Below are 13,384 nucleotides of genomic sequence, written 5' to 3' on the forward strand. Positions count from 1 at the left end.
ATTCTCGCGTTCAAGTGCCAGTTCGGTCACTGGTTGTTTTGTGACCGGGGTGTATTAATCACCGTCTTTTTCTCCTGCCTTGCCCTCCTGGTAAGTGAGGACAGCGAAAGAATCATGGCCCTTGGGGTGCCCACACACTGCCCATCGGTGCACGGTCCTCAGAGATCAGGAGCTCACATCGGCGACGGGGCACAGGGCACGCCCTGCATTCTGCTGGCTCGCGCTGCCTTTTCCTCTGTGGCAAGCCTTTCTCAAGGAACAGAGGGTCGTGTGATGAACACCCAGGCAGGACGGCCTGCTCCCACAGCTCACTGATGGCTACTTGGAGGGCTCTTTGGAGGTTTTGGGGGATGAAGTCTAGGTGTATGTGCAGTGGGTGTCAGGTCCATGCGGACAGGGCCAGCACGGGCATTGCACTTCCCAGCCTTGCGGGAGTCTCCCGTTCTGGTTGAGACTGAAATGGCCCATAGGACCAAGTCTGGCAGGACCCAGTGCTGGGCGGGGGCCTGTGTGTGGACTGCGCTGCGACACGGGAGGGTGTGCTCCCGGAACCCTCCGTCTCTGCTCACCTCATAGCCTGGTCGCTAGTGTGGCTGCCTGTCCTGTTCCCTTTTGGCGTTTGTTTTCTCCATATCCTTGCTTCCACCTGGGTATGAAATCTACTTGCGTGAAGCAAGTCTAACCCTGTTTGGTTTTCTGTGGATAATTTGTAGCCTGTTAAGGTAGCTTTTGGTGTCTGATGATTGTCATGGAAATCAGGAGAGGAGGCAGGTGTCTGTAATTGTTGGTTATGCTTGTGTCTTCCCTGAGCTCAGCTCCACTTGGTGCTGACCGCCATGGGTGTCCCGAGCCCCATGCAGCTTCGGAGGTCCTGGTACAAACCCAGTTGGCTGTGCCTGTCTCGCCCGTCCTACACGTGTGTCTCATGAGATCCGGCCCTGCCTCACCACCAGGACCTGCCAAGGGTCATAACGCTGGCGGGTCCGTGGCCCCACGGTCCTTTCCAGGGCCCACAGCCACATAGCCGCAGACCCACAACCTGTGACAGAAGGAAAAATGGAGTCAGAAGGGGTTCATTTGTCATGACGGCAGCCAAGGGACACTGTGTCTCCACCGTGTCGAGCAGACTGTCTGTAAGCTGCCGATGAGTCCGTCAGTTTGTAACCTCAACCGAAATGTCCCCGAGAAGCAGAAGTCAGACCCGAGTGTGGGGTCAGGGGGTTGGGTGCCTTGTCATTTTACACACGTCCCTGTAGATTCCAGCCTTGCATCGCTACCAGAAGTGACAGTGGATTAGGCCACAAGCTCGCTCCATTTCCCCCAAACAAAGAGCTTTGCACAATCATGCATGGGAGGGCTCCGTGCTCACCAGGGTTTGCCCTGAATGGCGTCAGGAAACAAGCACCTTCCTTCTCAGCTGGCCGTGGTGTATGGTGACATGGTCTGGGTCTCCGCTTCTACCTTCTGTGGCCGGGCTCCTGGTGGTTGGAGGTCCTGGGGAGGGTACACCCCTCGGTGCAGATGGGCTGGGGGTCTCAGTAGGCCCACTGCCCGGACGCGAATCCACCCTTTCGCCTGGTGTTATGTCGATCCTAGGAAGTCGTTTTGGACGCTGCACAAAGCACAGCTCATAGCTTTTCAAATGAGTTGCTGGCTGTCATTTCAGGGCTGTGCTCCTCTGTCTGGGTGCACGGTGAACTCATGTCACTCTCCTCTCCACCCCACAGTTGCTGCCTTTGGAGGAAGAGTCACAAGATAGTGTGGCAAGGACACGATGTGTACCATCAGCTCCTTCTTCCCAGAGGTCCCTGAGCTTGGACAGGCTGCAGCAAGGGGCACTGCCCAAGGCCAGCCACGAGGACATCAGGGACGCCACAAAGTAAGGGGCACAGGCATCGTAGGAGATATGCCTGTGGGCTGGTTTTCAGCTCTGAGAACCCTTTGATCTCTCCATGGGGGAGAAAGGGTCAGAACAGCGATTCCAAAGAAAGGCCAATGAACTGAGTTTACGTGCACGGTGTTCTTGGGATACCTGCCTGGGTGCCCTGGGTGTGGCCAGCAGGGCAAAAGGCAGGTGGGAAAGACCAGAGTCTTGTGATGCTGGTGGCTGTAGGGCAACCTCGTTTGCTCAGATCCTACACACCAGCAGTCCTGAGACCTGCCTTTTCCTCCCGGTGGATCCTGGGTGACATGCTCCCTAGGGCTCCTCTCCTGGGCTGCACTGTGCCCTGTGGGGTTGTCAGGAGCCATGCTCTCTTCCCCCCACCCCCACCAGGCAGCTCCAGCAGCCTCTCTGTTACTCGCACCACGTCCTGGGGTGGCTCAGGTGTGCATGTCCTCCGTGCTCCCGGGTCACGGCCAGGGAGGGGTGCTGAGCGTTCTCCACCCAAGGTGCTTGGACTCCAGATATACTTGGGAGGGAGACAGTGTCAGCTCCCAGGGCGCAGCCCTCCCTAGAAGCTGGGGGATTGTGCTTCTAATCACGTGGGGCGATGTGTCGTGCGACGAGCACGCGTGGAAGATGCTCTCCTGTGCGTCCCCCAGATCCACAGCCTCTCAGGATGGCCCCTTGAGCAACCTCAGCAACACTAGCAATAACGAGGACTCACTGAACAACGCCCCCAAGAAGAAGGGCATCACAAAATCCACCCGCTGGTTGCTCGCCAGAAAACAAAAGGTCCACCCCAGCCACGCTAGCGACGAGCCTGCATGACCAGGTTGGTGTCCCCTGCGTGTTTGCAGCGTGTGGGTGGTCTTACTGGCCTCATTCCTCTAGATCCGTGGTGTCTCTGCCTGCAGACCCCTCCCCGTGTCGGGAGACCTCACTTGGCCGTTGACACCCCCCACCTCCCCTTTCATCACTCTGCTTCCCCACAGCCACTGAATTGGAGCCACTGAATTGAAAACCCTTCCCAAGGTGCCCTGGGACTCAGCAAATTGGGTGGACAAGCTGAAAAACACCAAAACTTTAAAAAATAAGCATTGTGTTTCTTGTCACCTTGCTGAGCACTTTTCAGCTGTACCTGTTTTGAAAGCAGTAGCTGTTCGTTTGCTCAATATAGTCTATAGCTGCAAAGCAGTATTATGTCCTCCACGGACATAAAAAGGCCTCCAGGGCCTTTTGCTCCTGGAACCATGCTGGGAAAATTCGGTCCCTTGGATGTTGCCAGTGTGTTTTCTTCCACATCCTTATACTTTCTGTAATGAAAACATTAAGATTCGTGGTAGTGCCGTCTGGCTCTCACACCCACTGCTCCCAGAAATGTGTATGTCTTGTAAGTCCAGAGGTCACAAAAATTGGCCAAAACATTTCACTGTGTTTCCTGCGTTTATTTTGTCATCTTCAGGAGGTATGGGTTAAGTACTTGGTCATATGAGGACAGCGTTTATTGAGTTGTTTGCCGCAGCATTTGATTCAGTTTCACAGAGTGTGTGTAAGTGACTTTCTCCGGGGCTGAGATGTTCAAATTGCTCACTTGGGTTCTGTGTTATCATAGGTATAACGCAGTGTCTGAGAGTGGATCATACTGTGGTCTCTGTGGACACGCATGGCCAGTCCCAGAAACATACGGTTGACCCTTGAACAGCCAGGGTTTGAAGATCAGGTCCACTTATAGGCAAGTTATGTGTTTCCATCCAGTAGAGTGATGTAAATGTATTTTCTTTATGGTTTTCTTAATCACATTTACCTTGTTTTATGAAGGAATGTAGCATATACACGTCACTTATAAAATATGTGTTAACCGACTGTTTCTGGTAAGGCTTCTGGGTACAGTGGGCTATGAGGAGTGAAGTTCTCAGGGAGGTGGCGGTGAGGTAGAGCCCCATAAGGCTCCACGAAAGGTGCCTAGTGTTGACAATGTCCGCCTGGGAGAATGAGTCTCAGTCACGGCCGTGGTCACGTCGTATTTGATGGCACGATTCTTGTTACGAACGACCACCTCACTGCTTCGTTTACGTCCTAACTGTGAGATGCGTGTTGTCAGTCACAGGTTAGGAGACCTCATACGTGTGCCTACTCCCTGTAGAACTCCGCAGATTTCTCAATGTCTTTGAGTGGGCTCTAACTGTAAGGCTGGGAAGCACTCACCTGAGGTTTCCATTGGAGCAGGTGATTGGAAAATCTTGTGTGGTGTCGAGAATTGAGTCCTTGAGGGAAATCGGGACCCTGTTCAGTAGGCCTGGTCCCTGGCGGCCACAGTGCTCGTCCATCTTACCGCACGGAGGAGGCAGAGTTCTGTAACCGGGAGGGGCGCAGCCACAGCAAGGAATTGGGTGTCTGAAAGCTGAGGAAGGAAGTAACTAACCACAAAAGGCAGACGAGTCTTCCATGCCTCCAGGATGTGGGCTTGTAACTCTGGTTCCTCAGCACAGAGTTCAGTGCTGGGGGCCGATTGAAAATGCAGAAGCGAGGGGCGTCTGGAGGGCTCGTCCGGTTAAGGCTCCGACTTCAGCTCAGCTCATGATGTCACGGTCCGTGGGTTCGAGCCCTTTGTCGTGTTCTGCGCTGACAGTGTGGAGCCTAGGTTGGATCCTGTCCCTCCCTCCCTTCGTCTGCCACTCCCCCACTTTCTTGCTGTGTCTCTGTCTCTGTCTCTGTCTCTGTCTCTGTCTGTGTCTCTCTCAAAAATCAATAAACTTGAGAAAAAGGGGCAGCGGGGATGGCCCAGTTGAAGGATAGCCTAGCTGTGATTGAGTTATTGTGAATCACAAGAAAAGCCAGAAGCCAACCTTTGTGATACACGTTGTGTATATACATAATTTAATTATAAGGTATGTAACAGAGAAATGTAATAAGGATCTGCAAGTGTTTGAAGCGTGTCCATGCGTTTGAACAACTGCTATTTTAACTAGTGAAAGACCTTGGAAATGAATTGGGTAAATGTGTTTCCTGTAGTGTGTACTTCCTTTTAAATCTCTTCACAGTTGACAGAAGCAGTCTTTCACCAGAAGTAACTAGTGAATCATCTGGTGATTTTTCCATGTCTCCTAAAGCAAATGCAATCTTTGTTACTTTGCATGAACGTGAGGCGTCCTGTCACAGTCTCTTAATATGCTGGGGAGACTTTTCAGGTCTCTCTGATTTTCAACTGAGTCCACAAAGCGGGCTTTGCGATTAGAACTGAGACGTTTGTGTTGAAGTGACAAGGTGCCCAGGCACGGGGCCAACAGTGTTGTCTGACGGGAGGAAGGTTTTCCAGAACACCCGGAGTGTGCAGCTGAAGCATAGGCTTGGGGCACACAGCAGAGATCCTTGTCCTGCATTACAGGGTGTGGATGTGATGGAGAGAGCTTTCGGCAGCCACCGTGGCCATGGGTGTTGACTGTCGGCAGAGGTGCTGGTTTGGAGGAAGGACCCAGTGATTCGCTGGGTCCTATCGATTGGCCTTAAAGCGGATGCCAACAATCGCGTAGACAGTGGAGTTCACGGCACGTTGATGGCCTCAGATGGGACCTTCGATGTCACCGCCCTGGCGCTTCTGGTGCAGAACCCGACCCAGAACACACAGGTGACACCTGGCCGTCCGCACCCGCCCACTGCTCTCTTGCTGGAGACCCTGCAACCTGTATTGTAGCAAGGCAGCGTGTAGCTTCACCGCACAGCTAGTCCTCTCTCCCCAGGCCCGGTCTGTGCTGTGTGGCACGGAGTCCTCGGTGCTGCCTCCTCCTGCCTGAGCTCTGCCTGTCCCTTCCCCTCACAGGCTCGTGAGACTGGCGTGCATTTAGCTCTTATGTGGAGAGAGAAACACTCTTGCTTCGTGTGCCACGTGGAAGTTTCATGGCTTCTGTTTCTGATTTCCCTGTGGAATTCTGTTTGACTCATGGGCTCAGTGGAGAATCAGGAATCTTTTGATCCTTCTACAGAACACTGAACACCTTTGGGAATGCCCTCAGTGTCCCCAGTGCAAATCCCCCTCCACGGCACCCTTGTCTAATTTCCCGGAGAGCATGGACCCCTCTCCCCAAAGGCCCATTCCTGTGGGCTTCCTGGGGGGCTCAGATGATTCGGCGCTCGACCCTTGCTTTGGGCTCAGGTCATGATCTCATAGTTGGTGACGTCGAGCCCCAAGTCGGGCTCCGTGCCGACAACGTGGAGTCTGTTTGGGATTCTCTCTCTCCATCTCTCGCTGCCCCTCCCCTGCTCGTGCTGTCTCTCTGCCTCTCAAAGATAAGTAAATCAAGCCCATTAATGGACTCCACGTTAACATCTCTGATTGAAAATACACTATTAGGATTCAATGGATATTGTTTTGAGTTTGAAGTCTTGGTTTCAACGCAAGTGCAATATGTCGTCATCCTTTAGATTGACATAACTTTTGGGGTGTTGGCTCGTGATTTCAGGCTCGTGCTATCATGGAATGGGAGTTGAACCACCTTTTGGTCATGGGGACTGACCAAAGGGTCGGTGAAATAAGTTTTCGGCCTAATGATATCTAAATTTGCGTTAACTGTTAAGTATTATATTTGGGGGTGCCTGGCTGGCTGAGTCGGAGGACAGCGTGACTCATAATCTCTGGGTTGTCACTTTGAGCCCTGTGTTGGGGGTAGAGATTTCCTAAAAGTAAAATCTTAAAAAAAAAAAAAAAAGGAATGTAGATTATTATGTTTGTAGGAATCATGTACCAGACTACTCTTCCAAATGTGGAGATAATTTTACCTTACAAGTTAAGCTTCACTCTTAATTTATTAACAAATGAGCTTTGGGGTGCTTGTGTGGCTCAGTTGGTTGAGTGTCTGACTTTGGCTCAGGTCAGGATCACACTGCTTGTGAGTCTGAGGCCAGCATTGGGCTGGCTGCTGTCTGCGTGGAGCCTGCTTTGGGTCCTCTGTCACCCTTTCCATCGGCCCCTCTCTCGCTCACACACAATCGTTCTCTCTTTCTCTCTCCCTCTCTCTCTGAAAATCTAACAAACAGGGGCGCCTGGTAGCTCAATCATTTAAGCATCTGAGTCTTGCTTTCAGCTCAGGTCGGGATCTCACACTTCGTGAGTTTGAGCCTCCCATTGGGCTCAGCGGTGACAATGGCGATTCTGCTTCGGATTCTCTCTCTCCCTAGCTCTCTGCCCTTCCGCAACTCATACTGTTTCTGTCTCTTTCAAAAATAAATAAATGTACCTACAAAAACTTAAAAAACTACCAAACCAATGAGCTATTGAGAAACCAATATTTTAACAGAGGTGAGGAGTTTGGTTTCTTTCCTTTTGATATTTGACTTTTGATAGTCTTGAGAAATATTTTTCACATCATAACACGTTGATGGCAGCCTGGCAATAGAGCCTGTAAGTTGTGTTTGGGGGCGGCCGGAGGTCTCTCTGCAGTCCAGGGCCCTGTGCTCTGGGGGAAGGTTACAGTCGTTTATTTAAAAAGACACGAAGTGTTGATTTCTCCTTATACAACAGCAGGACTGATTTACTCCCACACCACTACTTAAGACTGTCTTCATTGCCATAAGAACACTCAAGTGTGACGAGAATAGGACATGTGAAAGGGTGTGGTGGGACCGTCCTAGCGTGTAGCACTGTCCGCAGCTTAAAGACTGTTTTGAAAACCAAAAGGTAGTATCTTCTATAGCAGGAAGGTGATTTCACAAAGACAGTGCGGCAGGTCCAGTCAGCCCAGGAGTGTCCTGACTTGTGCCCAGTCAGTGTCCTGGCACAAATACGGCCCTGCCTCCCTTTACCGCCTGGGGCAGCCATCTGGGCAGGGGGCCCCCAATGGCTGTCAGGAATGGGGGTAAACAGGTGTAAACAAACTTGCAGAGTGCGGTCATTTTAAAGGGCTGGTAACCTTACTATATAGTTTTGGTTTTTATTTCACAATGTGTCCTGTAATTTCCCAGGATGATGATAGAAGCTTCAGGAGGGCACCTTCTTAGAGATAGCAATGTAGATCAAGACACTCTTGACTTACCTGCTGAGTCAGCAGAGACTCTCCCTGCAGACTTCTGGGTCACTTCCTCTCTGTCCTCTATGCAGCCAAAGAAGATGCTGCCGGTCTGTATGTGACGTGCTGCTCTGCCCCAGCCTCTTGGCGGAGGTATGGGAGGCTCTTGGGTTGGAATGTGAACACTGATGGAGAATGGCCGACTTAATATGTAACAAGGCGTTCAGATGCTGTGGCATGCTCAGGCTCGGATGATCTAAGATTACTCCTGACTTCTGCTTATCAAAGTTCCCCAGTGATAGAGATTTTTGTTAACATTTCTATCTGATGGAATATTAGCGTATTCTCTCCACTACTACAACTAGGCATCGTGGGTGTCCTCAGAGCTTTGGACCAGCCTCAGAGCGTCACTTGCAGAGCTACGTATGTGATGGGCAGCCCTGGCCCCTCTTTCACAAGATGGCAGATGGACACGGCGAAAGTGTTTTCATGGCCTCTACTGCCCCTTTGCTATTTGAGAGTGAACTCCCGGGGACTCCCCCGGCTGCTTGTGGGTGGAGAGAACCCCACTCAGAAGTGCCCCGGGAGCCCTCAGTGGTTGCTGCTGTGGTTTAGAATGTGTGGGGCTGTATTTGTGCCCTCATGTGCTATTTTAAGACTAACCGCATGCTGCGTTTGCACGCTGCCCCTTGTGTTGCTTGGAGCAGGCATAGTATCTGCACCACAGAGGCTGGATTCAGCCAGTCGTGTCTTAATCCTGCCGACGCCTCCTGTTGGTGAGTAGAGGGCACCGTCCGTGCAGGCCACAGTCGGACACCCTGTGTCCTGTCTGCGCAATGTCCATGTGAGCCAGGAGAGCCGCAGCAGGCTCACTTAGGGACTTTCAGAAATACACAGACACGCAGACGCACATAGACTCACAAACACACACACATACACACACGCACACACACGCACACACACACACACACACACACACACACACACACGAGCTTCTCTACACCTGCTAAGAGGATGCTGGTGTTTGTGTGCTTACACTTAAAGAGGTTGGTGTGTTCTCAGTTTTTCCAGAGAAAACTGTATTTCCACTCTTTTCGTAAAAAAAGAAGTTTGGGTTCAGTGTCTGCTAATGTCTTTTTTGGTAGGGAGGCAGGATTGCTGTTGGAGCAGTAGGAAATTTTCCAGGTCTGAGCTGACCTTCCCGGTCGTTCGGGAGCAAGTGGCACTGGCCTTTGCCTGGTCTGGTGGAGCTCCCGGGTCAACAGGCCCTGGCTGGCTTGTTTTACGCACACCTTCTTGAATGGACCAGGCCCAAGAGGATTCTCGTCCTCACATGAGTGACACTGGTGGCCTCTCAGTTGAGAGATTAGCTTTTGAAAGCGGAAGCACATTGCCCTCTGAGGCGCTGAGTTTGAACATGGAGATTTCGGGTGTGGGCCCCGGAGCCCGGCCCTCTTCTCCCTGCTCTGAGGACCTCCAGGGGTGGGCTTTGTTCTGCTCTCATCCTGTTTTCCTGTCTCAGCCACAGTGTTTGATTGTTGGGAGCTCCTGGCTGGAGGCCAGGTGGAGCCTATGACACTTGAACTTAGGGTAGTGAGTTTGAGCCCCATTTTGGAGTGGAGATTACTTAAAATCCTGACAAAATAAAAGAATAGTTGATTGATTCCTTCATCTTGTTTTTTTTAATTTGGGAACTTTCAGTCTTAAGCCAGTAGGAACTCAATCGAATAATTCTCATTGATAATGCAAAATGCTTCATATTTTCTCTAGATTCTCAAATCTCTTCAGCCAGGAAGGTCTTTGGGGAGGGGGGACACGCGCTAGGCCCCACCTGGGGCCCCGGAAGGTGCTTTTCGGGCTGTCTTAAGACTGATTCTTTCCTTTTATCTTGCAGTTTACCCACACTGCTTCTCCCGATGGTCTTGCAGCACGCTGAGCCCAGCAGTGACTACATTTGAAACTTCAACCAGATCTTTCATCTGTTAATCCTTGTTATATGGACCCTGAGATATTTTATTACAGTGTTTGATTACTGAAAAATTCGTGAATAGGATAGAGAAACTCATTTAGCATTTAATGTTTCGTACATTTCTGTAAATTTGTCACTCCCTATAGAGAGTTCCTGACTTTCATGTATATCCGGGCTATAAATATCCTTTGGAATCAATTGATGTTCTTATATCTCAGTTTAGTCTTTCAAATGAATGTACTGTCATGGCTGTATGTATGAATCCTACGACAAATACGGTCTTTTATAACCTGTGCATGTATTGTAATTATCATTGTTTAATTGTTTGTTAAGAAACCCTGACAGAGAAAAGGATTTTACCATGTTTGTAAAATCACCGTGACACAGCCTGCATTATCCTTTACGAATGTCCCTTAGCTCTACAACCATGGTTTTGATATAAGCAGACTTAATTTGCAGCAATTGTCGCTGTATTTTAACGACTCACCTTAACTACACTTTTTCTAGCAAGAAATGCTTTCTTGTGCAGTGTGAAGAGATTAAAAATATCTGGTGTTGACTATCAGCTAAAGAAACTTGGAGTGGAAAGCTGATTGAAACACTGTGAAAATCTCCCAGGGCCGGTATGCTCTTTCTGAGCCTGGTCCCTGGGGGCCTGGGCAGTTTGCCTGGAGTGACCCGCACAACCTGGGAGCCGAGGCCCCAGAAAGCCTGGGTGGGGCAACCTGGCCACCTCTTCCCCGGAACCCTGCCCACCCCCTTCTCTCCCCCAACCCGAACCTTAGACCCCTGGCAGCAGAACTCTCAGAGGACCAATCAGGGTGCACTGGTCTCCCACCTCGGGCCAGGGCGCTGGGTGCTCAGCACAGAGCAAGATGCAAGATCCTGGAAACAATGGAGTGCAACTCTAATAAAGGCCTTATTGTTCTTACGGAAATCAGCTGTTTAGATTTGTTTGTAAACAAGTTTAAGGAGTGGACCTCATTCTCCATTTGTAGATTTTATTTAATTTTTTTTATGTTTCTTTATTATTGAAAGACAGAGAGAGAGACAGAGCATGAGCATGGATGCCGCAGAGACAGGAGAAGACACACAATCCGAAGCAGGCTCCAGGCTCTGAGCTGTCTGTCAGCACGGGGCCGGGCGTGGGGCTCGAACTCACGAACTGTGAGATCATGACCTGAGCTGAAGTCGGACGCGTAAGTGACTGAGCCACCCAGGCGCCCCATCTCCATGTGTAGATTTTGAGGAGACAGCCATTTCAGGTTAGAGTAGCCAACGTAACTTATAATTTTGAGGTGGCATATAAAAAAGCCACCAAGGAATGTGCTCAGATCATGGAGCCTTATTTCTTATGCAGCTGGGACAGAGATAGAAACGACACGTCTCTTTACATGTCGTTTCTGCTTTTCATTGGACGTTTGACAGTTTCCCTGTGTTTTCTATTCATCTTTTGTGAACTTCCTGATTGTATGACAGAGTAGGTACCGTCTACTTTGAACTATTTTTATCACGGCATTATTTATTGCTGGCTTTCAAGGCAGTAGTGGAGCGTTTCTCACTGCCAATAAAGACTAGTGAGAATAAGCTGCCATTGACTTGAGAAGTGGCTGCCGTGGTTTTCTCTGGTGCTCGGGGCCATGAAGGCACTTCTGCCACATGGAAGTAGTAGTGTGGAAACCAGCTGATAGAATACCACAGCTGGAAGTGGCAGTTCAGGACAGGGGTGTCCTCCACAGGAGGGCCAAGTGTCCAGACCCCAGGGTAGCGGCCCCGGAATCAGTGCAGCCGGGGGCCCAGGCAATAGGCCAACAGGGCAGGGCGACTCTTCCACGGTCAGGGCCAGCTGAGGCTGCTCTTCCTCCAGGACCCCAGGAGACTGGAGTGTGTGCGTGTGCACATGTGTGTACAGGCGCGTGCTTTCCGCCCAGTCTCCACTCCTCTTCCACCTTCTGTGTGCGCTTTCCTGTCCTGCTGCTGTCCTCTCAAGGTCCCAAGAAGTGCCCAGGGCTGCATCCTTCCCCATCGTCTCAGCCCCTGGAACCCACTAGGCTGCTTCTCCCGAAGCTCAGACCCAGTGCTGAGTCTTATACCAGCCAGTGTGGCAGGCGGGAGGGTCTGCCCGCACTGGGGGCTGGCAGCCACCACCAGGCCAACTCAAGAGGCTCTGGCACAAGATCCCTGTCGCTCAGGCGACCCTGGGACGGTTCCTTCCCTCCCCGCCACGGAGAGGCTGCACACGGGGTTTCGGAGACACGCACCGGGGCACATCCAGCAGTTAGAGGGTACGTTGGCCTCTCCTGTGCAACCGGTGGCCACCGTCCCACTGGCTTGGAGTGTCTTTGGTGCGTCCGGCCAGCCATCCTCAGAGGAGGCGAACAGAACCTTTCTCCACTGGTGCTGAGGGGCAGCCCACAGCCTAGCCTCCAGGCCTCAGAGCCATGACTCTGGTTTCCATGCCAGGATGCTCTTGGAAAATTAAGTAAAAGCTATTTTTAAACTTATAATGAGAACAAAATAATGGAAGTTGCTTTAAAAATCATTAACTAGGGGTGCCGGTGTGGCTCAGTTGGTTGAGCATCTGCCTCTTGATCTCGGCTCAGGTCATAGTCTCATGGTTTGTGGGGTTTGAGCATGGCATCGGTCTCTGCGCTGACAGCACGGACCCTGCTTGGCATTCTCTGTCTCCCCTCCCCCGCTCACGGAAGTGCTTGCTCTCAAAATGAATGTAAAAAAATAAAAAAATTTAACTTGTAATTAAAGCAGTGACTAAAGGATTGTCACATTGCACAAATAGAGGGTTGAGGATGTCTTCATCTCCAACACCTTATTTTCTTTTTTATGTTACCTTTAAATTTTGTAAAAGTTGTGTTCATTTTGAGAGGGACAGAGAGAGAGAGGAGCAGGGGCAGAGACCGAGGGAGAGCGAATCCCAAGCGGGTTCCTCACTGTCAGCACAAACCCGACATGGGACACAACTCTCACCAACAAAAAAGATCATGATGTGAGCTGAAATCAAGAGTCAGAAGCTAAACAGACTGAGCCACCCAGGTGCCCCTAATTTCGATTTATTTTTTAAGATTTGAAGCAACGTCTGCACAGACCCATGACCCTCCTACAAGAGTTGTATACTCCCCTGAGTGGCAGCTGAGTGACCCTGGTTTTTTTACTTTTTCAAATGTTTTAATGTTTGTTTATTTTTGAGAGAGAGAGACAGACACACCCACAGAATGCGACTGGGGGAGGGGCAGAGATAGAGGGAGATATAGAATCCAAAAAAGGCTCCATGCTCTTGGCTTTCAGTACAGAGCCTGACGCAGGGCTTGAACTCACCAATGGTGAGATCATGACCTGAACGGAAGTTGGACACTCAACTAGCTGAGCCACCCAGGGGCCCCTGTTTTTAACGTTTTGCCCAAAGTGCCACCACACTCATTATTTCCAGAGAAACTGTGGCTGCCCCCACCTTGGTTTTTACTCCCCTCCCTACCCCATGTGATAGTATTCTAACCGTTTCCTCCCCTTGCTTCC

The 13,384-nt window shown here is 50.7% G+C and overlaps 1 long non-coding RNA gene across 1 annotated transcript; it reads left to right on the top strand.

Annotated features, from left to right (window-relative positions):
• The first annotated feature begins 2,615 nt into the window (after positions 1-2,615).
• LOC131492662 (uncharacterized) lies at positions 2,616-10,790 on the top strand. Its single transcript, XR_009252223.1, has 2 exons — positions 2,616-2,717; positions 9,779-10,790. It is a non-coding gene; the product is annotated as an uncharacterized LOC131492662 (long non-coding RNA).
• Positions 10,791-13,384: the final 2,594 nt, after the last annotated feature.

Source organism: Neofelis nebulosa, chromosome 13 (assembly GCF_028018385.1).
Source record: "Neofelis nebulosa isolate mNeoNeb1 chromosome 13, mNeoNeb1.pri, whole genome shotgun sequence".
NCBI classification, from domain to species: Eukaryota; Metazoa; Chordata; class Mammalia; order Carnivora; family Felidae; genus Neofelis; species Neofelis nebulosa.